At 48.1% G+C, this 24,383-nt stretch overlaps 1 long non-coding RNA gene across 1 annotated transcript; it reads right to left on the bottom strand.

Moving 5' to 3' along the window:
• Positions 1-1,111: 1,111 nt before the first annotated feature.
• Positions 1,112-22,305, bottom strand: LOC142818858 (uncharacterized). The gene is made up of 3 exons (XR_012896542.1): positions 21,937-22,305; positions 12,381-12,452; positions 1,112-4,783 (listed from the first exon to the last, which is right to left on the bottom strand). It is a non-coding gene; the product is annotated as an uncharacterized LOC142818858 (long non-coding RNA).
• Between the last annotated feature and the right edge of the window lie 2,078 nt (positions 22,306-24,383).

Raw genomic sequence — 24,383 nt, 5'->3', positions numbered from 1 at the left:
GGGTGTAGACCTGGGGTTGGCAAATGCTTGGTAAATGGCTTCATTACCATTTGAATGGCTCTTTCACAGGTTCTGCTAATCACTCTGGCAGGCTTTGTCACTGCAAAGTTACCTAGATCCTCTCCACAGGAAGCAGAGCCACAGGCCAGGGAGAGGAAGAGGCAGATGGGTGGACATTAAGACCCAGTGGTGCCTCAAATTTTCAGGTGCCTGCACAGCTGTGTATTTTGCCTCTGAGTAAGGCCAGCCCTGAAGTCAGAGATCTGGGAGGAAACATGGTGTTTCCAGGCTGGGTGGATCGGAAGGTGTGGTGCAGAAGGCTGAGTTTGGGCCAACTTTGCATCGGGGCCAAGTGTGATAAGGATAAATGACAGGAAGGTGACAGGGATGAGGGGCCTCCGTCTCAGTGGCCTGTTCTACATGGGAGATACGATCGCCCTCTGGCCTGAAATTCTACCAAGTCATGAAGCTGTGAATCCGAAGGAAATGGTGATGCTGATCAATCTTACTAGAGGATGCAACTTTTCTAGCAGCACAGCAATGTGGGCCTGTAGAGGAGAAGGGACGTGTGGTCAGCTGCTCTCTACGGGTATCTCATCCTGCTTCGTTTCCCCTGTAATACCCGGCAGGGCCATGAGTGAATTTGCACAATTTCTTCTATTAAAACAGCTTTCTTTTAAGAATCAGCCCTTGCCCTTTTGTTCCACAGTACAGGGTCTATTATTAGAACTCCCCTTTGGGGGCAAGATCCATAAGAGCAGCAAAACACGCACACCAGCCTCCCTGAGCTCTTAACATATTTATGGTGTGAGACCATTTCCTTCTGAGGAGGGTGGGCTGCCTGAGCACAGAAAGGGGAGCGGCAGGATTTCTGTGCTCCCTTGAATTCTGCAGGGAAAACTGCAACACCGCTTCTGCCAGAGGGGGGAGAAGTCTTTGCACCTACGGTAGAACTAGACAGAGTCAAGGGGTTTCCACCAGGACTCTGGTTACAGCCAGCTGGGAGTTTAGCAATCATTCCAATGACATTGTGCCTGCAAACATGCATAAGAAATTTCAACCCAAAGAGCGGGGTGGGTGGGTGTGTGTGTGTGTGTGTGTGTGTGGTGTTTAAGCCCCTGAAAACAAGGATGGGGCAAGAAAATGCCTCACCATCCCTAATCCATCTCTACCAAACCTGTCATTCTTATTGCTGCTTATTTGCATTGCAGTAGCTCATGGGAGCCCCGGGCATGGCATTCGGCTGTGGATAAACACAGAGAAAAAACAGTCTCTGCCTCAAAGAACTCACAGTCTTAATGTGCTTTGCTGGTGTATTTGGCTCCTGAAATATGCCAACTGTTCCCAACTCTTATTACTATGCAACACTGTGGGGAGGAAGGGAGTGCAGCATTTTCAAGTCCACGTTCTTTGGCTGGCAAAGGGAAAAAGCAATCAGAGGAAGGGCCTCCAGGCTACGTCTAGACTGCTGCTTTTTTGGGGGAGGAAAAAGTTACGCAAACTGCGCTCTGCCATTTGCGTACCTTTATCCGATTCTTTTTTTGGAAGAGGCTTTTCCAAAATTTAACCTGTCTACACTGGGCCAAATTTTGGAAAAAAACTCCTCTTTTTCAAGAGCCTTTCTTCCTTGTGAAACGAGGTTTATAGAGATTCCAAAAGAGCGCGTCTGCTTTTCCAAAAAATATTTTGGAAGAGCAGACACATTCCCTGGACCTGGCAGAGTTTTCCAGGATACCTCCGGTATGCCGGAAAAACTCCGAAGTCTAGACATAGCCCTGGACTAGTCCATACTTGTCACTCCCATTAACTAGAACCTTATGGAAAAGACTTGCCAGAGCCCTCCACTAGTTTCCCACAACCTTCCACTCACTCATGCTTGCAGCCTAGACAAATGAGAGGTCAGGTTGGCTCGTGGTAAGTAGCTTGCTGGTGTCTTGGGAAGGAAATCATGCAAATAACACTGCACTCTCAGGATCTCCTACTAAGTTCAGGGAGCTCAGCTGCACCACATGAAACACAGCCGCCGCCGCCTCCAGCTTCAAGAGGAGGAGAGATTTCAGGGCTCTTTAAGATTTGCCAGAAAGACAGAACCTAAAGAAATAGCATATGAAAGAGAGATCAGCGTCTAACCCTACAGGCCCAGCAACAGTGTCCTGCGTTTCCACTGGCTTTGTTTAAAATATCAATCCATTCTGTGCTCATGGAATTAAAGAATTCTCTGAAGTGGGCTGAACTAACCCCACTCTGGGTAGGGGCCAGATGAATTTTCCCTGAATACAGGCCTGCCCATGGGGGGGGGGGGGGGGTAACCCAGCAATTCAAAGGGGCCTGGGGCTCCCGGTCACTGCTGATAATACAGCGGCAGCAATGGCAGCTGGAGCCCCAGGACCTTTAAATCACCCCCAGAGCACTGCATGGTATGCTCCGAGCGGCTGAGGTGGGGCACTTCTGCCCAAGGCCCTGCCCCTTCGGGGAGCGCAAAGCTGAGCCCCCCCCCCCCTTGCCCAGGTGCCTGTGCAGGCCGTGGGCTTCCCTGCCTGGAGAGCTTCAGAATCTCTCACCCCTCACCTGCTCTCCTGTACCCCCCACCGTTTCAGTCCTGGGCCCCACACACTGCTCTGCCCATGCACCTCATCTACCTGATGTTCTCAGCTGCGTCCTGCAGCTCCACTTCTGAGGACCCTCCGCCCCCCTCACTTTGCGGTGCACCTCAGCACTGACCTGGCAGAATCCCCTGCTGCTCCACATGTGGGCTCCTCCTACATAGCTCGGCCCATGTATTTCAATCCTGACTTGATCTCTTGCTCCGCCGGTTATCCCAGGGCATTTGCACAACTTTCCCAGGGCACGTCAGCCCTTGCCTTCAGCATGCCTTTCTGCGCTAGCTCTGGGCACCTCAAAACCTCAGTTCTGGCCTGCAGCACCTTCAACTATCCTGCCCCCCCAGGCTCTTCCAACATACCACGTGCCTGAGCCACCCCCACGCCTGCCACGCCAGCTGTTCTTCTGGCATTGTGTCGGCACAGGTCCCGGCCGGAGTAACTAATTCGGGCAAGATGGCCAAGTGATAGATGAGGTCCCATGCTCCTCTGCCTTTGTGGCTGTGCTGCCTCATTGCTCATGCAAGAGGAAATTGTGGTGAGGCTTTTGTCAGTGGCAACAATCTTATTAGCATTAGCATTAGCCAGCCAAATCTCTTAGCCCAAGTAGCAGCTCGGATCCTAGGCCACCTGTCTGCACTAGAAAACTATTTCACAATAACTTATTTTGAAATATTAACTCCTGAAATAACTATTTTGAAACAGCGTGTTCACACTACAGGGAAGCCTCAAAATTTCTCCGAGGCAGGCTCCTGTAGGGTGCATCTGCACTGCAGTCGGAGCTCAAAATTAGCTGCACAATTTGAGCTACGCAACTTGTAGAGCTTATTTCCAGTTAATTTCGCAATAGCGTATTTCGAAATTTGGCGCGGTCTACACAGCACTTATTTTGAAGTGTCTCTTACTCCTCGTGGAATGAGGTTTACAGGGATGTTGAAAGAGTGAGCCCGCTATATTTCGAAATAACGGGCGCACTTAAAAGACACAGAATAGCTATATCAGTGCAGATGTAGCCTTAATGTGGGCATGCTACCTCGACTTAGAGCCCCAGGAAGCACTGGGGGAGGAATTACTTTGAATGACTTTGAGGAGTGGTTATTTCGAAATAGCAGCAGCGGAGTGTCCACACTAACACTATTTCAAAATAACAATGATTTTGAAATAAGCGTTATCCCCGTGGAAAGCAGGAGTTATTGCAAAATAATCAGCCCGTTGTTTTGAAATAACGGGCTTGGCAGTGTGGGCGCTCCGCTTGTCATTTTGAAATAAGGGAAGTTATTTGGAAACAACTCCCTAGTGTAGACCAGGGCTTAGTGCAGTGGTCCCCAATCTTTAGAGGCTCCCAGGCGCCCGGGGGGTGGGGCCACTCACGTGCCAGGCGCCCGGGGGCAGGGCCGCACGTCCGGGGGCACGCCAGGGGACGGGGATACCCTTGCACCCGGCGCCGGCACCGGCATGTGCCCTAGGGCTGGGGCTGCCCGAGCGCCTTGTGCCCGGGGCCGAGGCCACCCAAGCGTCTTGTGCCGTGGGCCCGGGGCCAGCGCCGCCGCCCGAGCCACGCGCCTGGGGCTGGCACCAGCGCCACGCACCCGAGCGCCCGCATGTGCCCCGGGGCTGGGGCAGCCTGAGCGCCGCGCACCCGCGCCAGTGCGTGTCGTGTGCCTGGGGCCGGCGCCTCCCGTGCGCCACGTGCTGGGGGCGGGGCCGGCCCAGGCTGTCGGCGGGCGAGCACAAATGCCCTGGCAGGCGCCATGGCGCCCGCGGGCACCGCGTTGGGGACCCCTGGCTTAGTGAGAGCCAAGGGAGTCAAGTCATGGTGATGAGAAAATGCTACATCTAGCTGTACGTAAGGGCAATCAATAGTAGCATGCAGTGGAAAGCATGTCTGAGCAATGGAGTGTTGAAAAGAGGCTAGCGTAGGTTACTTATAGTTCTCCCTTGTCTGTGATGCAAACCAGCATCACACAACCTCTGAAGAGGACTGGGCTATGAGACTGTGGGTGTGTCCACACTGCATGGGGAGGTGTGATTGTAACATGTGTAGACATACCTGAGCCAAACAGGGTGCTTCTGCTCCTCTGCATGACCTGGGATCTGGGTTGCCATTTCTTACAAGAGTGTTGTTGTTTTACAGCCCCACTCTAAGATTAGGGGTTACATGAGAATTGCAACTTTCATTGCGCCTGTGAGAGCAGGGAAAAGTCTGAAAACCTGACCCAACTGCCCCCTAAAGGATTAGAAACCAGGAGTCCCCTCCCCAAAGCCCTCCTGATATATTTACTTAGACAAATGTCATGAGTCCTGGATCATTAATTTAAACATTTGGGATCGACAATACAGGTAACGTGACACCTTCCTACTGCACTAAACTGCTCTGTCTGGGAAGCTGGAGTCCAAACTGCTGACTCCAGGGAGTGAAACCAGGCAGTGGGAGGGAGAGCTGGAGTCTATTTGGCCTCACAAAACACCCACAGCCTTGGTCACTCGCTTCCATATTCTGCCCTGTGTAACACCCTGGAAGACGGTGAATCTCTATTACTGGCCAGAGGGAACCCAGCTTGACGTTCAGGACCCAAGTGGGTCAGAGGTAGCGAGGGGAGAAAGCTCTCTTGGCTTGCAAAGGGAGCATTTTGGCCCCGAGTCAGAGAGAGGATGAAGATGGAGGCCATGCAGCTATCCCACTCAGAACAGAACTGCTAAGGGTGTAATACCCCTCGACGTCGCTGTCGTGAGTCCTGCCTGAACTAATGGAGATGGAGGAAGAGGGAAGGGAAGGGCCAACAGAACTAAACAGTCCACTTCTCTCCTCATTTTCTCTCTGTCCTCAGTATCATCCATCTGTCTGCACAGACATTTCCCTGCGTAGCCTCCTGTGGTAGGAGTACTCCTCTCACATTCAGTTTCAGCCCAAGCTAATTTTCCCTGTTAGCTCCTCAGGTAGTGTGAGTCGCTGCAGCTCTGTTCAATTGAGCTATGCCCCCTGACTCCCATTGAGGCTATGTCTACACTGCAGGCTTCCTTCGGAAGAAGCTTTTCCGGGGGAGATCTTCCGAAAAAACTTCTTCCGAAAGAGAGTGTCCACACTGCAAAGCACACCGAAAAAGTGATCTGCTTTTTCAAAAGATAGCGTCTATTGAGTGTGAACACTATCTCGCATGTAAGCTGTGATCACTATGGGCGGAATGGCCATCAGGGTGCCTGTGCTTTTTCCTCTCTTCTCTTCTTTCGAAAGATCTCCCTCTTTCCCGTCCACACACGCCTTTTTGCGAAAGAGCTCTTTTGGAAAAAGGCTTCTTCCTCGTAGAAAGAGGTTTACCAATGTCGGAAAACCCCCTCTGTTCTTTCCATTTTTTTTCCGAAAGAACGCGATTGCAGTGTGGACGTACATGAAGTTTTTTTCAGAAAAATGGCTGTTTTTCTGAAAAAAAAAACCTCTTCAGTGTAGACACGCTTCCTGGGGGATGAAGGAGACACTCTATTGGCATGAGGGCAGAGTTGATTTCATTCAATTTATAGGAACACGAGTCCTGAAAATTCCCCCATGACAGCGATTCTACAGTCTTCCCTGGCAATCGAGCTTTTACAATTTTTTTCTGCAATCTAGCCTGATTTTTTTTCCTAAGTTGCACTTGAAACCTCTTGCTGCTGCTCCTCAGCGTGCTGATTAATGGAAATAATTGGTCCCTTCACTCAGCCCTACCCAGTTGCCATGACCGTGTTTGTATTTGTGCTTCGTTCCCATGTTGAATTGGTTGACACATCCCAAAGTCTCTATGTGCTAATACAGCAGGGGGCTTTCTGTTCTGCTTCCTCCAGGGAAGAAGGACATTACTGAAGAGCAGGCCTCCACTTGCAAAGCAGGGATCCCGGCAGACAGAGAGCTGCAGGGGACTAATCTCTACATATGAGCCTTCTCTAGGAAAAGGAAGTTTTGGGGCATTAAAATTAACGATCTCATTTTAAAAGAACACGAGAACCAGCACCCAAATGAGTACATTAGTAATCAAGATACAAACATCTCTGCTGGAAGGAAACATCAATGCCTTCTAGCCCAGTTACACTGACCCAAGCAGCCACAACGCCCTGCAGGAAGACAGGTAGGGCACCTTTCTACCAGGTATGGACACAAGTAGCACGGCAGGGAGGTGTCGAGGATGGACAGGGTACGGTTAGGGCACACCTCTCCCCTGGCTATTCGGCAGAGCTGCAGTGGCCCTGGTAGGCTACAGCAGCAGTCGCAACATAAAGCAGCCTTCAGGCCTTCTCTGACCTGCACTTTGCCACCCAGCAAAGAGATGTAACACACAGAGCCTTAAAAGCAACAAGGAGTCCTGTGGCTCCATAGAGACTAATTGTATTTCTGGGATAAACTGTTAGCCACCACCTAGGTCTGTGCTCTTCACAGAGCGCTAGGAGGGGTAATTATGGTGGCATTTTCTTTTCTTTTTAATTTTTATTTTTCCCGGTGTTTTTTTTAAGCTGTTTGTATGGATGATACTAATAAAACAATGACTACAGAGAAGACTGATAGGAAGGTCTACACAAAACAGGCTCTGATCACAGGTGTATTTCCACTCACAGGCTGAAAACAACCCCACACTGCCTTAGGGCAATGAGATTTTCCCCAGGCTCCTGAATTCTGACCGAGTGACCTGTCAGGATTTAAAGTGCATGGCTGTGTCTACATTGGCATGATCTTGCGCCGAAGCGGCCGTTTTTGCGCAAAAACATGCTGCCTGTCTACACTGGCGGGGAGTTCTTGCGCAAGAACAGTGACGTTCTAATGTGTGAAATCAGGGCTTCTTGAGCAAGAACTATGGGTATGTCTACACCACAAAGTTAATTCGAACTAACAGCGGAGCGCTTAATTCGAACTAGGTAAATCTCATTCTACGAAGACTAACGCCTAGTTCGAATTAAGTAGTTCGAATTAAGGGCTGTGTAGCCACTTAATTCGAACTAGTGGGAGGCTAGCCCTTCCCAGCTTGCTCTGGTGGCCACTCTGGGCACAATCAGGGAAATTCTTCTGCCCTCCTCCCGGCCCTGGAGCCCTTAATGGGGCATGGTCTGGCTACAGTGCCTGTGCCAGGTGCAAGCCTGCCAGCCCCCAGCCAACAGACCCTGCACCTGGCACGGCACGAGCCAGCCACCCGCTGCCACCCAGCCCTCCGCCTCTTCCCGGGACCAGGCTGGCAGCTCCCAGGAGCCTGCCCCGGGGCCGCAAGAGGCAGGCACCTGCCTGGTCTAGTGCGGAGATCGTGGACCTCATCCAGGTTTGGGGGGAGGCCTCCAATGTCCACGACCTCCGCACTAGGCACAGGAAAGTGGCCGTCTAGGGCAGGATAGCTGTCAACCTGGCCACCAAAGGCCATATGCAAACCCAGGAGTAGGCCTGCATGAAAATCAAGGTGGTCCAGTGAGACCCCCGACCCTGAGCCCTGAGCTTAGAACATAAGAATGGCTATACTGGGTCAGACCAAAGGTCCATCTAGCCCAGTAGCCTGTCTGCCGACAGCGGCCAACACCAGCTACCCCGGAGGGGAGGGACCGAAGATAGTGACCAACCCATTTGTCTCGTGCCATCCATCTCCAGCCTTCCACAAACAGAGGCCCAGGACACTGTTCCAACCCCCTGGCTAATAGCACTCCATGGACACAACCTCCATGACTTTATCTAACTTCTCTTTAAACTCTGTTCTAGTTCTAGCCTTCACAGCCTCCTGTGGCAAGGAGTTCCACAGGTTGACTATTTGCTTTGTGAAGAAGAACTTTCTGTTATTAGTTTGAACCCTGCTACCCATTCATTTCATTTGGTGTCCTCTAGTCCTTCTATTATGGGAACTAATGAAGAACTTTTCTTTATGCACCCTCTCCACACCACTCATGATTTTATAGACCTCTATCATATCCCCCCTCAGTCTCCTCTTTTCCAAACTGAAAAGTCCCAGTCACTTTAGCCTCTCCTCATATAGGACCTGTTCCAAACCCCTGATCATTTTAGTTGCCCTTTTCTGAACCCTTTCCAAGGCCAAAATATCTTTTCTGGGGTGAGGAGATAGCATCTGTACACAGTATGAGAAGATGTGGGCATACCATAGTTTTATACTTCCCCTCCTCCTTCTTCCCCTGGCTTCCCCCTCCCTCCTCCCAGGTTTCCCCCTCCCCTCTCCTACCCTCTCTCTTTCCCTCTCCCACCTCCTTTTCCCAGTCTCCCCAGAGGTTAATCCCCCCCCCCCAGTTTTGTTAAATAAAGAGAGTTTGTATTTTTGAACACACGTGTCCTTTATTTTTTACATCAGGAAGGGGGGCTGGGGAGGGGTAAGTGGAAGGAGGTGAGGGAGGAATGGGGCACGAGCCCCCGATGGGGAGGACTGGGGTGGCTCTGCGGACTCCTCGGGGTGGAAGTTCTCCTGCAGGGTCTCCTGGATCCTGACAGCCCCCCGATTGAGCCCCCGGATGGCAGCCTGCGGCAAGTGCAGCCGGGCTGAGGCCGAGTGCTGTGATGTGCCAAGTGTGGGCACTCAAGGCACTCCAAGACAGGACCGCTTTGCTGTCCCTCATTGAGGTAGACAAGCAAGCGGGGAACCCTGAAAACTGTCTGTCCGGGGTGGGGGTCGGGTCCCTTTAAGCACAGCCCTCGGCTAGCCTGAGGCAGCAGCTCCACACTCTAAGTCGTAACCTGATGCCCTGCTGGCTCTACTTCCGGCCATCCTTAACTTCGGTTCAAGGTCCACTCAGTGTGGACATGCTAGTTCAAATTATCAAAACGCTAATTCAAACTAGTTTTTAAGTCTAGATGTGCTAATTCGAATTAGCTTAGTTCGAATTAGTTCGAATTAGTGCTGTAGTGTAGACATACCCTATGATGCTCCCACTCAGGAATAAGCCCTCTTGAGCAACTGTTCTTGCTCAAGAGGCCAGTGTAGACAGGCAACATGAATTTCTAGTGCAAGAAAGCCCGATGGCTAAAATGGCCATCAGAGCTTTCTTGCTCAAGAGAGCATCTACCCTGGCACAGATGCTCTTGCGCAAAAGCACATGCCAGTGTAGACGCTCTCTTCTGCAAATACTTTAACGCAAGAACTCTTGTGTTAAAGAATATTTGCGCAAGATCGTGCCAATGTAGACGTCGCCCATCAGTTTCCACCTTCTAATCCTCTTGGCTGCTAGGGCAGGTCATGAATCCATGTCCCCTGCCAGAGGTGTAGGGATGTAGAACCAGGCATGGAAGGGTTAAATAGCTGGGAAGCAGATACAGCTGAGGCCGATTTTCAACAAAGGCCAGCTGATGCCCTGCCAGGGTATATAAAAGGGAGCTGGAGGAAGCCTGGTGTGATTAAGGGGGGGGGGGGGGAGGGTGGAGAGAGGAGCTAGCAGAGCCCATCAATGAAAACTGAGGGCGTGCCTGGTTGGGGAAGTACTTGATCCTTACTCAGCAAGGGAAGGAAATGAATGTGCGGTGGTCTCTGTTTATATCCTGCGAAGGGAAGGCACTAGAGTGTGTGTTTTGGGAGAATGCTGGGTACACTGCTAGGAAGGGAGGCAGCTCTCTTGCAGGCTAGAGTGTATAATCTGCAGCCTAAGCGAGCTCAGGGAGACTATATGAGCACAGCATACACAGAACCCAGGGCACCTGTTTCTCCCTCCTCTTATTCAAACCTCCACTAGCCTGGTGTGTCCCCTTCAGCTTCCCAAAGAAATACTGCTTTGTAGTAGGAGGAATGATCGGAAGAGTTGACAGCAAGCTTCCTCGGGGGTCAGGTGCTCAGCAGCGCTCGGTAAGAGCACAAAAATAGAACGGAGGGCCTTAGAGAATGTTACTATGGAAAGAGCCTGGCTGATTAGCAACCCTGGCTCCAGTCTGTTCCCAAGGTACCAGCTTATATAGTCTTCCCTCCCATTAAAATAAAACAAAACATCTTACGTGATCCATAATAGGGCAGTAGCAATGTTTGCCTAGGACAGTGATGGAAAATCCCTGCCTTCGGGGCTATATGAAAAAATGAGACTGTGAAATGAATCTCCCAGGGGAAATTGTCATCAGTGGCTTTCAGGCAAGACCAGGCTAGACACCTGGTATTAGGGACAAAGTAGGCATAATAGAATCAGTCCTGTTGCAGTGCAGGGTGGGGCTTGGTGACTCTCAAGCCCAGCCCAAATGCTTTTAACTGCCTAGAATGGTCTCTTGACCTGCCACCTTGGCTGGCTGAAAGTCCTTAAAAACTTCCCAGCTGATGTGGGATGGCCTGGCTGAAACAGCTCTGCTTCCCCGTGCTCTGGGAGAGAGGCAGAGAAACCCTTCTCAGACGTATTAGGCAACTGCAGCTTCTCCCTACCAATGGGTTAAATCCTGCTCTGTGCAAATTGCAGATACACACGCAGAGTCAGGTGCAGTAGCTTCCCCTCCAAACGTGGATTTAATCAGCAACTACCTAGAGGAGTCATAGTTTATGCATCTACTGAGATTCCACCTCCACATCTTCCCCTAGGCTGTACGGACGCTGGCTCAAACACCTGAGGGGCAGGGGGCGCTGCACGGCAGGGGCCTGGCCAAACCACTGAGCATTTGCAGGGGAAATGAAGCTGTATGCACCGGAGAATCCTTTTGGATTACAGTCATTTATCCCCGAAGCTGCAAACGCTGCAGTAGTGCTGGCAGAGAGCTCCTCTTTGCCAGCCAGTATGTGCTAAGGAGCAGCATGGCTGATGCCTCCATGGTTTGCCAGTAGAGAGGAGGATTGGATAGGGGAAGAGGGCATAGCCAGAGGACACCCCTCTTCCACAGCGGGGAAGCAGTGGCTACAGAGCCACAGGACTCCCTCCTCTGGACCCCATGTGCATTTACTGAGGCTTTGCAAAGGGAGCATTTGGGGTTCACCATGGATTTTTTAGATTTACTCTTAACACAGAGTTAGAGGCTGTGACATGGATTTGTATAGAAAAGAAATGTTTAGTGACTGTGTAAGTGCAGGGTGGGTGTATGGACACCTCCAGCATTATTTTCAAAATATACTCCAACTGCTACACAACAATACGCCAGCCAGAGAGAGACAGCAGGGCATGGTTTGCATTAGTATATGTCCTGGCAGCCAGCATTTCACCAGGGTTTGGTGTAAGTACCTTGCCATGGCATACAGTATAGGGAATACCGTAGGGAAGTTGTGTATAGCTGTACCGGAGCTGTTAACCTTAGAGGTGCAATCTCTGCACATACAGTCATGAGCTGTCTGGAGTCTAGGCGGGATCCTGAAGACTGTACGGTTCAGATTGACAGAGGCAAACCTCAAACCCTTGGTGACCACACATGGGTTGGGGTTTGTGTGCAGACATCGGGCTCACATACAAACAAGTCAGCAATCTGCAAGGGTATTTTTTAATTGCCTGGCCCAGCAGGGCTACTCAACTAAGAATTTTCTGTATGTTGCAGAACTAGAGATAGATACACATGTAGATTTTGTGCATTTGCCGGACTAAGATTTTCTGTAGGTTACTCAGAATGAGTTCCCAAGACTGATGTGTTATCTCCTTTCCCAGGTCAGCTTCCCAGATTACTAAACCGTCAACCCATTGCTGTAGTCTCACTGTCTCATTAACTGCTTATAGATGTCAGAAGAGACCTATATTAGATGCCAACACATTCCATTCAACTTTCTAGCAAGTGTCTTTTACTAAATGGAAAAAGATCCTTCTGATTTGTGTGATTTTTAAGTCAATCTGTGAATGGAAATCTAGTCACTACTGCTGCCTTTCCAGATAACCAATCAGAATGTAAAATCTTACCTTTATTTAATTGATCTTCCTACTATTCATGTCTTCAGATGTTCAGCTGTGTACACATCAGGGCAAATATCTCTAAGGAACAGGCAAAAGGAAAAATAAATGTAAGAAAAACTGGCTATTCCTTAATTAGTAAATTCATTGTGTGGTCCCCTCTCCAAACCAGTGACCACTGCTGCCAAGGAAAAACATGTGCTGAAAGGGCCTTGCTTAGAAATCTGGGGACCTGGCTTTCCAGAGCCATGCTTGATGGACAGGAAACTCACGTACATTGGGATTTAACCACTGATGTGAACTGTGATGTTCACAGCAGTGCCCAGGCTGAACACAATCCCAATGCAGACAAGGCCTCGGAAGAGGTCGTGCTTCCCAAAGCGATTTCTCTCTTTGGTCCATTTTACTTCTTTGTTTAACGGATTTGCATATGAGTGGAGAAGTGAAATGACCCCACTTCTGAGTGCTTGAATCCAGCCTGCTCAGAGAATTCACTGGCTTCCCCAAGAATGTAAATAAACTGGTGTTTAAAGCAGTGAAACTTCCCTATTCTGTGCTGGAAGGCCAGAGAGGACATGTGTTACTGTACTCTCAGATGATTTGTTTAGTTTATCTTATGGGTCTTAGGTTTACTCACCGTTGCCTGCAGCTGCATGTTATTCCAATATCCCTGAACCCCTGGTCAAATAAATTTCCTCTCTGGTTCTAACAACTACTGGTTGATTGCAATCTCCTGACCTGCAAAACTCAGCCAACAAACTCATTTCTTTTAGCAGCTGTTTGAGCCTTCAGCCAAACTGGAACATCAGGGGCATTTTTTTCCTCTTTCTCCCAGGAGCAAATATTAGCAGAATGGAAAGCAAGAGCTAGCTTGAGGATACAAGGACTACCTGGTACAACAACTTTAACTGGTTTAATTTTTTTAGCCTACTGTCTTGCAATGACAGGCATAATCTCTCACCAGCTGCAACCCTGCTTGCAGATCTGCCCCCACTTTTTTTTGTTTTTGTTTGTTTTTTCGCTTTCCACTGAATTAACTAGTGATCAGAGCAGGAGGGCCATTGCTGGCAGTGGCTCTGCTACTGATTCCTGTACAACCTTGGGCAAATCACTTTGCTTTTGTGTGTCTGCTCATCAGTAAACTGGAGCTATTCTTAATATTTGCTTCTCTCACAGAGGGAGTTGGGAGACTTGCTTATTTTATAGAGGGAAGCACTTTGAGATCATCAGATGACAGGGGCATATAAATAGAAAACTCTAATTATGATTATTAGTGTCCAGCTAAAGAAAGACAAATCTGACCGTATGCATTTATGGCATTGTTTAATCCTTTGACAATCTGGAGCTCCATCGACATGCCTGCAGCAGTGTCCCATGTCTGGCAATATACATTGCTTCCAAGAGGGAACCAGCCAGGCACACGAATGCAGGAAGGAAGGATGCTACATTAAAAGGCCATGCTCTTTCAGTTTGCTTCTTTGCTCTCCTGTGACTCACTAGCTGTGCAACCCAAAGAGCCAGGATCCCATGCTTCAGATTTACTGCAAACACGTGTGCAGAGCCTAAACTAGACCCATAAAGAACATACTCACCTGAGCGAGCAAGCAAAGAGGTAGGGTGGTGCAGGCCTGTTCTTCTGCGATGGAATTCACCCTTGTCCCCCATAGAACATTGGTGGCTGGAGGATGGAATTCAACTTTCCAACCCACAGGCATCCACAGCCTTGATTCCAGCCTATGGACTGGAAAAGCAACCACTGGCCCACACTCTTCCTCTACACAGGGATTCTGGGCGGTTGCATGTGCATGCGTGAAACTTGGAGATTACACTGCTGGGATTGCACTGCTCCTGCATCCTCCCAGCAAGGGCTGTTGCTGAATTAACGGGATGCAAAGGCCTTCCAGGCAGGGGTGACTTTTTTGCAAAATGGGACTAAGGATTCACCTTTAACCATAGGAATCTTATTCTGGGCTTTGTGTGAGTGGGATGCAGGAATACTGGCATTTCAGATCTTTATCTCTGGTGACTTTATTGTGTAGCTACTTCAGGGCACTTCCAGGAACATCCCCAGTGTGTCTGATTGGCTGAATCTGAGTATGAATGAATTACACTAGCACTACACTTACACTTGCCAGCAAATTAAAACACAGGTTGAAGCTCTCTAGTCTGGCGCTTTCTGGTTCTGCAACATCTGTGGTCTGGCATGATTTTAGTTAGCTCAGTGTCCACTTGTCATGGGTGGGGCCAAGTTTCCTGTGGCTCCATAAAGTTTGTTAACAGTCACCAGTCCTGGCTCTCTGGCTACGTCTACACTGGCCCCTCTTCCGTAAGGGGCATGTAAATTTCAGCAGTCGTCGTAGGGAAATCCGCGGGGGATTTAAATATCCCCCGCGGCATTTAAATAAACATGGCCGCCGCTTTTTTCCGGCTTTTAAAAAAGCCGGAAAAGAGCGTCTACACTGGCCCCGATCCTCTGGAAAAAGCGCCCTTTTCCGGAGGGTCTTATTCTTACTTCAAAGTAAGAATAAGACCCTCCGGAAAAGGGCGCTTTTTCCGGAGGATCGGGGCCAGTCTAGACGCTCTTTTCCGGCTTTTTTAAAAGCCGGAAAAAAGCGGCGGCCATGTTTATTTAAATGCCGCGGGGGATATTTAAATCCCCCGCGGATTTCCCTACGACGACTGCTGAAATTTACATGCCCCTTACGGAAGAGGGGCCAGTGTAGACGTAGCCTCTGTGTTCTGTGCTGTTATTTAGCTCTGATTTACCCCAAATGTCTTCTAAGAGCCCAGTAAGCAGTGGAAGTGTTGGTAATGCTGCTAGACAATATTTGGTTTGGCAAATTCTCTGGTTCAGCACCCATCAGGTCCATGGGTTTTGGACTAGAGATATTCAACCTGTAATATGACTTAGGTGCATGGACTACAAGGTGGACAGAAAGCTGGCTAGATCATTGGGGTCAATGGGTAGTGATCAACAGCTCAATGTCCAGTTGGCAGCCAGTATCAAGTGGAGTACCCTGGGCATCACTGGGGCTGATGTATTCAACATCTTCATTAATGAGTTGAATGATGGGTTGGTTTGTACCCTCAGCAAGTTTGCAGATGACACTCAGATGGAGGAGAGATAGATATGATAGAGAGAGGGTCCAGAGTGACCTAGCCAGATTGGAGGTTTGGGCCAAAAGAAATCTGATGAGGTTCAACAAGGACAAGTGCCGAGTCCTGCCTATGGAATGGAAGAATCCCAAGCACTGCTACAGGGTGGGGACTGACCGGCTAAGAAGCAGTTCTTCAGAAAAGGACCTGGGGATTACAGGGGATGAGAAGCTGGATATGAATCAACAGTGTCCCCTTGTAGCCAAGATGGCTAACGGCATATGGAGTGCATTAGTAGGAGCATTGCCAGCAGACTGAGGGAAGTGATTATTTCCCTCTGTTCAACACTGGTGAGGCCACGTGTGGAGTACTGCATTCAGGTTTGGGTCCTCACTACAGAAAAGATGAGGTTGCATTGGAAAGAGTCCAGCAGAGAGAAACCAAAATGATTAGGGGGCTGGAGCACATGACCTATGAGGAGAGGCTGAAGAAACTGGGCTTATTTAGTCTGCAGAAAAAAAGATCGAGAGGAGATTTGATAGCAGCCTTCAACTACCTGAAGGGCTCTCCAAAGAGGATGGAGAAAGGCTGTTCTGAGTGGTTACAGATGACACAATGAGGAGCAATGGCCCCAAATTGCAGTGGAGGAGGTCTGGGTTGGATATTAAGAAAAATTACTTTGCTAAGAGGGTGGTGAAGCACTGGAATGGGTTGCCTAGGAAGCGGTGGAATCTCCATCCCTAAAGGTTTTTAAGTCCCAGCTTGACAAAACCCTGGCTGGAATGATTTAGTTTGGGGTTGGTCCTGCTGGGAGCAGGGGGCTGACTAGATGATTTCTTGAGCTCTCTTCCAACCATAATATTCTTATGTTCTTATGTTCTATGATTCATTGGATTCAACCAAATACACGTCTTTTTTGTGTTCTGTACTGACGTTACTGGGTGGTAGCTGAACGTATGGAATTAATGCAGTGATCTCGGCACGGGTTCAAAATGAACATATGTTCCAAAAATCCTGGAACTATTCTTGCATCATTCAGCATTATTCTGTACAACAGAGACTGTGGTACCATTTCTGAGCCAGAAAGGAAATCCCTTTTGGTTAAGCCAAGGTGACCAGAGTGTGGAGAAGGTCAGCCTCACACTTCTTGATTCATGGACAGACAATGGACTGAATTCAGTCCGATGTGCATAATAATTGCCTCATCTGCTCAGCCCCGTGACTCAGCCAATCCTATTATCCTGCCTCCAACCATACTCAGCAACACCAGCTGCTTCAGATCAAAGTGCAAGAGCCCATTGTGGGATAACCCCTCTCTGTTAATTGATGTCCTGAAGCAAAAAGTCTGTGCTCTTCCTTATAACTGTGGCTTTTCATCTCCAGATCCATCTCCAGGTCTGTTTTTAAAACCCCACTAAATTCACAGTTTCAGTCCTATCTTGTGGCAGAAGTTCCACTCTGCCGAAGTCAATGGAGCTACACCAGGGATGAGATGTTCCTGAATTACCATCCCAAACAATCCAGGCACTGAAGAGCTCTTGTGAGAATGCACCTGTGCAGTGACTTGTGGTTGTAACATTTCTAGTGGAGAGTGGGCATGGAGAAGCAACACAGAGGTCTCAAGGCTTCATCCCAATGTAAATGCTGGGTTGTGCTAGCAAATCATAGTACAAGCCATGAAACTGTATTGGGGAGAAACAGACAAATATGCCCCCCCTCCCAGGCTGAGAGACAGTGAAACATTTGACACCAAGGAATAAATAGTTTAAGGCAGGGGAAGAAAGTTTCCCTACACTTTAACCACTCAGAATGGCTGAGTTCTGGAACAACGTTATTACCTAGGTATAGAAATTACCCTGAGGAGCTGGGAATGTTGCATGCACCATTATTCAGAATTCTTAAGAAGTGATGTGGAACCATGTTGGTGTGTGATGGACTCAACAAGTTAGAGAAATGGTCAGAGGTAAACAGGATGAGGTTTAATAAAGAGAAATGCAAAGTGCTCCACTTAGGAAGGAACAATCAGTTCCATACAAACAAGATGGGAAGCGACTGTCTAGGAAGGAGCATGGCAGAAAGGGATCTAGGGGTCATAGTGGACCACAAGTTGAATATGAGTCAACAGTGTGATGCTGTTGCAAAAAAAGCAAATATGATTCTAGGTTGTATCAACAGGTGTGTTGTAAGCAAAACTCGTGAAGTCATTCTGCCGCTCTACTCTGCACTAGTTAGGCCTCAGCTGGAGTACTGTGTCCAGTTCTGGGCGCCACATTTCAAGAAAGATGTGGAGAAATTGGAAAGGGTACAGAGAAGAGCGACAAGAATGATTAAAGGTCTAGAGAACATGACCTATGAAGCCAGGCTTCATGAACTGGGCTTGTTTAGTTTGGAAAAAAGAAGATTAAGAGGGGACATGATAGCGGTTTTCAAATATCTAAAAGGGTGTCACAAGGAGGAAGGAGAAAATTTGTTCCTCTTGGTTTCTGAGGACAGGACAAGGAGTAATGGGCTTAAAGTGCAGCAGGGGAGGTTTAGATTGGACATTAGGAAAAAATTCCTAACTGTCAGGGTGGTCAAACATTGGAATAAATTGCCAAGGGAGGTGGTGGAATCTCCCTCTCTGGAGATATTTAAGAACAGGTTAGATAGACATCTGTCAGGGATGGTGTAGACGGAGCTTGGTCCTGCCTTGAGGGCGGGGGGCTGGACTCGATGACCTCTCGAGGTCCCTTCCAGTCCTATTATTCTATGATTCTATGATTCTAACAGCTTCCGATCTCTGGAATTTCCACTCAGAGTGAGGTTCCTTTCTTAGGCTATGTCTACACTGCACAGTTATTTCGGAATAAGCTATTCCAGAATAGTTATTCTGAAATAGCTTATTTCGAAATAGCACGTCTACACTGCAGGGAAGCCTCAAAATTAGTCTGAGGCAGGCTTCCCTAATGTGGGCATGCTATCTCAATTTACAGCCCCAGGAAGAATAACTTAGAATGGGCCTGGTGAGGGCCTATTTCAAAACAGCAGAAGCGGAGCATCTACACATGCCTTATTTCAAAATAGCTATTTCGGAATAGGTGGTATTTGTCATAGAATGAGGTTTACAGAAGTAGGAATAAGCTGTCTGTTATTTTGAAATTATTTTGAAATAACTGAATTGCTGTGTAGGCGCTCGCATGGTTGTTTTGGAATAATGGCTGTTATTCAGAAATAACTTCGCTATGTAAACATACCCTTAGAGTCTTTCAAATACCCACCCTGCTTTGAATGATTTGCCATGAGTCCCATGGATCATTGCGTCTGGTCAGAGCTGATTGTTGAATGTTTTGGCTGTAATGCAGTCTTATAGACACTGCTGAGTTGGGGGGTTAAGTATTGTAATCCACTGGAAGGTAAGGGGTGCTGAGACTGGGTGAAAAAGGTCAGGGGCAAAGCTCTACACAGAAACTGGAAGGATGGTCTAGTGGTTAGGATGCTAGGATTCAGGGTTAAATTTCCACCACCGCTTCCCCAAATTTCCTGTATGACTTGGGCTTTGGGCAAATTACAGTTTCTCCATGCATCTGTTTCCTGAGCGCAAATGGGGGAATAATATAATATCTCTGCCCTTACATTAAAGACAGGTACTCAGATTAGTACTAAAGCTATATAAGTACGGGCAAACCACAGGAATTTCAGCAAATTTGAAAGCATTTCTCATCATATGTTTTATAATGATCCTGCTTCAATGTTCTGATGTCCTACAGAATTATACTCAGGCAGAACTTTTCTGATTTGAAATAAGCTATTTTGAAAATGGAACATTCCAACTCACTATGTAATGAAAATAATCAAAAACGTTCAGTGTTTCAATATAGAAGCAGAAAAGAAAACATTTTTTCGGAATAAACAAAAGCTTACATTTTTTTGTTTAAAATGTTTGAAAATGTTCCAAAGCCATAAAAAATTTAAACCAAAAATCTTTGTATAAAAATCTGATTTTTTTTCTTTAAAAAAGCTAATATTTATTGAAACTGTTGGTCTGTTTGAAAGACACTAAGCAGTTCTGGCGATAGGAGAGCTTGATTCTGGTGCACATTCAAGCTGATGACACCTAGCACTTACATCAACAAAGAGAAAGTTGTGGTTTCCTCAAACTCATGCCCCAGAGGCCATCTGCAGCCCGAGCAGTCCCACAATCCGGCCCATGTACGGCTGCTGGCACGCGAGTCGCTGCAGCCCTGGGGGAGTGTCTGTACCCTTCCCAAGTCCAGCCCTGTTCTGCACCTGCCCTACTCTGCCCTCTTCCCCCATCACAGCCCTTCCCTCAAACCCTTTCCCCGAGGGACATGGTCTCAGAAATTACTGGGGGGCCTGGTGCGGGGTGCCATCCCCAGGCTAACCATTTGTTCCACGTCACTGTGGTGGCATGAAGTGGAGTGCACCAGCCCCAGTGCAGGCTGGTTTGGGAGATGGGGTTGGAGGATGCACAGGCGGGAGCATGCGGGCTGGCAGGCAGAGCCAGGAGATGGCAGGGGGGAATGTGTGGAGACCTGACAGAGAGGGGTACCTGCTGGCACACTGGGAGGATTTGAGGACTGCACTGGCCTGAAGGTAAATTGGATTTGAGACCCCTGCTCAAAGACATCAGCAGTGGCATCAATGCTGGGTGAGTCCTGCCATTCCCAGAGGAGCGCAGTATTTGGGAGATGCATGCCCAGGCATATTCTGCTTCGTGGGGTTATTGGTTTTGGAGCCTTCGTTATCAGAGAGATCTGTGGTTGGAGTCCATCTGCCTTACCCGTGATGCCCATTGTGGTAAGGTATTCGAGCTTTCCCGCTGTTCTCTCATATGTGAAACGGGATCTCTCAGTCAACATTAATAGCTAGGCGCCGTGGCACATTAGTGCCAAGGTGGAGATCTGCCTGGGAGTGGGGTATCACTGAGCGGGATAACTGGTGGACGCTTGAGGAGTCCTCAGGGTGCTGGTTACCCAGAACTCTGTAGCTCTCTCTAGCTCACTGACTGGGACATGCAGCCTGTGCTTCACAGTCACCAAGAGGGTCTGGCTTGGCCTGGACGGCGTTGTGGAATGGACGGCTGACTTCTCTCCATGCTGCATCTCCTATCAAACAATTCTTAGTGCAGAACTTCACGTGCTGCACCTGGCTTGCAGGCTGCCACTATGATGCCTTTTCCAGCTGAGCTTTTCCTCTCTCTAAAGGACTCACCTTATAGCTATTTTATTGGCGCAATACATCATCTAGGTATATCTCGGACTCAATGTACTCTTGAAAGCTCATCCATCCATCCATCCATCCCAGGAGAATCTAGGGACTGCGCCGGTGAATAAAGCAAGCTGGCTTTGGCTTACATTTTGTGGATGCAGTACCACCTCCTGAGCAAATGGAAACATTTCCCTTCCTCCACCCCTTTTCTTCTGTATAGTCTGCACCCCCATATAAGCCATAGCAGTTGCTTAGGGCACAAAGCCCTGAACCGTAATGGAGGATTTTTCAATCCAGTTCGTAAAGTGTTTTGATGATCCTACCTCCACTGAGCCTTTATTTAAGGCTTTTCATTTTAAACAGATCATTTTTTTGCATTTGCTTAGAAGGCTGGGCCCTACCGCACTTCTGATTCTGCTTCCACGGGAGCTGGAGGTAAAACTCCCATTCACATGAATGGTGCAGACAGAACCGTTAGTACACATGCCATTCTTTGCAGTCCTTTTAACATGATATTTCATGTTACAACACAATCCCCCTTATCACAGCACTACATGCCTGGCACAGTATGTGCTTCATACAGAGTCCCCCAGCACAGCTCACGGATTTGTATCATTTTTTCATTTGAAAACCAGAGCCTAAGCCAGTGTTGTGGGATATTCTGTGCCTGGCCAATTCTGGAAATAAAGACACCACTGAAATGAGGCTAGACATTTCCACAGGTGCCACTGAGACAAGTTGCATTTTGAATTCTAAATACTGAATACACTCTCCAGTTGCCCTTTGGAGCAAGTACAGAACTGCATGCCTTTCCAGTGGACTGGTCTAGCAGGGGAGCTGGGTTAGTCTGTAACTTCAAAAACAAGGAGTAGTCCTGCAGCACCTCAGAGACTAACAAAAATATATCTAGTATCATGAGCTTTCATGGGGAAAACCCACTGCACATCCCTACCACCCAACCTACACTACGTAGAAAAATGAGATTCCATTTAGCCTACAGTTTGTGGGCAGCGTGAGTCTGCCATTCCCAGTTGTTTAGGCAGAAGTTTAATATATCTTTAAATAAATAATCTGTCAGAATCACAGTCCTGGCTCCCACACAACAACGCTGAGAACTTTGGAGCAGATCAGCATTTTGTTGTAATCGCATATGAATTACTGTATTAAAATAACTATCCCGACATCTGAGGCACCAAAAATTGCTAATGTTTGTATTCACTGCAGCCCATTCTCTCTTAGCAGCATGTAAAACTGTACTTACAGCACACAGCTCCAACTGCTCCCCAAGTTAAGCAATCAAGCCGTTAACAAACAAATCCAGGCCGGAGTAACCCCCCAGCATACCTGCCCGATATGGCAAGCGGCCAAGCTGGCCAGTTTATCACGGTTAGTTTCAGACTCTCAGTTTCCTTGTACTAATAGCTGCTAAATGAAGTTGCACTTCAAGGGCTTAGGGGGCGTTTCCTATCTCTCTTTCCAAGTCTGTTTGTTGTAATCCAATGCTCAGCCTGATGATGTCAAGCAGCTACTTGCTCAGTTTCCACCTCACTGCACACAGGAGAATCTATTTCCTTTTAGCAAAAGCTTTGTTTGGATTTGCATTGTAACCTCGTCTCCCAGCAGCTGCCAGTGGCTTAACATCCTTCCTTCAATTCTGCTGCCTTTCTCACAAGAAGTCTCCTATTTACTGTAACAACCAACAAAGACCTCCCACCTGTTTGGCACTTTATGTGGACAGCTGGTCCAGGTTCCCTTTGCATAGTTGTTTAGATTCACTTCTCAGCTGTACCTTAGGGTTTTTTCTTTCCCCGTTTTGGTGGAATACACCATGACACCCAATTCAGTGAGAATATTTTCCTGGGAAGCAGCGCAAGGTAAGACCCCACAGAATACTGACCTGGCATTTAATGGAGCACTTTTTGTTTCAAAGGATCCCAAAGTGAATATAATACTTTGAAAAAATGGTCTGAAGTCCACGCAACACATTCAACGGAATGCAGTCAACTCTGGGGTAAAAAGCAGCAACTGTTTAACAGCGCTGTGCAGACAAATTAGGAAACAGTCCCTACCCCAAAGACTTTACAATCCGGTTTAAGACAAAACACAATCAGTGGGTGTGGCACAAATGGAGAATATGCTACATACGCACAGAATCTGATCCAATTCCCACCAGAGACAATGAAAGCTTTTCTACTGACTTTGTAGATTTGGAGTGGGTCCAAGGGGAGCAATTTGGCAAGAACAACAACAGAGGAGTGAACTCAGCTTCTTTAGTTTCCATCTTGCTTTGCACAGGATAGAAACAAAATCAGACAGGTAGCAGGGAGACGTTCCCACCTTGTGCTTCCGGGATGGCTGGGAGATGGACATTGATGACGTCTGGACTCAACCCCACTACCTGTGTTCACACCAGCTAGGAAAATCCCCTCAGATCAAGGAAGGCCAGCTTAGCCAGCTCTGCTGTGCCTCCGGTTGACTCTGCCTCCACCAGAGAGGCACCCTTTTTAGGTTCCTTAGAAAAGAACAAGCCACTCAGCTTGACACAGACCCACATTGGCCCCTGGCAACACATACAGGAAAAGAGAAAGGTGCCCAGCAGAAAAAGTAGGCAGCCAGAGACGTTGCCATGGCGATTCCTGTACGTCACTGAAGAAGCAAGTCAGCAAAGCCAGGTGCAGCCTCTCTCTTTATGATCTCTGAGTCCAAAGCAACCTGGAGTGCCCAGAATCTCCAGGTATCTTGACTTACTTCTCCACTGCTCTGAGGCCAACTTCAGGAATTGAGTTTGATCTTCAAAGAGACATCAGTTGGCATCGACCGGCCTCTCTACGGTACGTCTGAGTCACGCACTGTTACTCACCCGCAAGTGACTGTAAGGATTTCATCCCTGAACACAGAGCGATGCCTGTCTTAATTAGAGACACACAACTGGCAGAGGGAGGCCCTGGAACGTGACTGCTGAGAGACATTATTCAGCGGCTGCATCAACAGATTGCTCTGCTGATCCAGCATGGGCTGGGAGTCCCACACTTGCGCCAACTCAAATGTTAAATAAACCCACCAGACGTGGAGGTTTCTCACACAAATGCTTAGGGTGTAAGGGCTTTGAGACAGAGACTGGCTCTTATGTACCTTGCCTGGGGTTTCTACAAGTTACTATCACAGTGCTGATAGTAAATCATAATAAAGCATGATAGAGATGCAGGAGCATGGGCCTAATAAGTTTTCTTTTTAAATAAAATGACTCCTTAGGAGTCCCCAGTCCTGCCTCCTAACTTCTCCCTGCGCTTCCTTCTCCCATTATCTGCTTTGGGCTTTATTTTGCTCTTCCTCGAATGCTTAGAATAGCTTCCTCTACTACCTCATGAGCCTAAACCTCTTCCTTCCCTTCCACTAACCCGATGTGTTCCCTAAGGACACCTAGGGCATCTCTTTGCTGAGATTCTCCATCAAAGCTCTTTCCCAATTGGTTTTCAATTCAACAGAATGTTAACTTTTCATGAAAAACTGGAAACTCAAATCTTTATGGCCAAAACCTGAAAATGCTGAGGGGAGGCGGGGGCCATTGGCCAAAAAATTGCACTTTGTGATATTTTGATGATAGTCAAACCATTTCTGAAGAAACTTCTCCCTTTCCCCTCCTATTTTCTGAATAGTTCTCATTTCCTCTTCCCTTCTTCTGGCTTTTCATGTTACTGCTGGCCCTGA

The sequence above is a fragment of the Pelodiscus sinensis genome, chromosome 18 (genome assembly GCF_049634645.1).
Source record: "Pelodiscus sinensis isolate JC-2024 chromosome 18, ASM4963464v1, whole genome shotgun sequence".
Taxonomy (NCBI): Eukaryota; Metazoa; Chordata; order Testudines; family Trionychidae; genus Pelodiscus; species Pelodiscus sinensis.
This window is presented reverse-complemented; position numbering and strand designations above follow the sequence as displayed.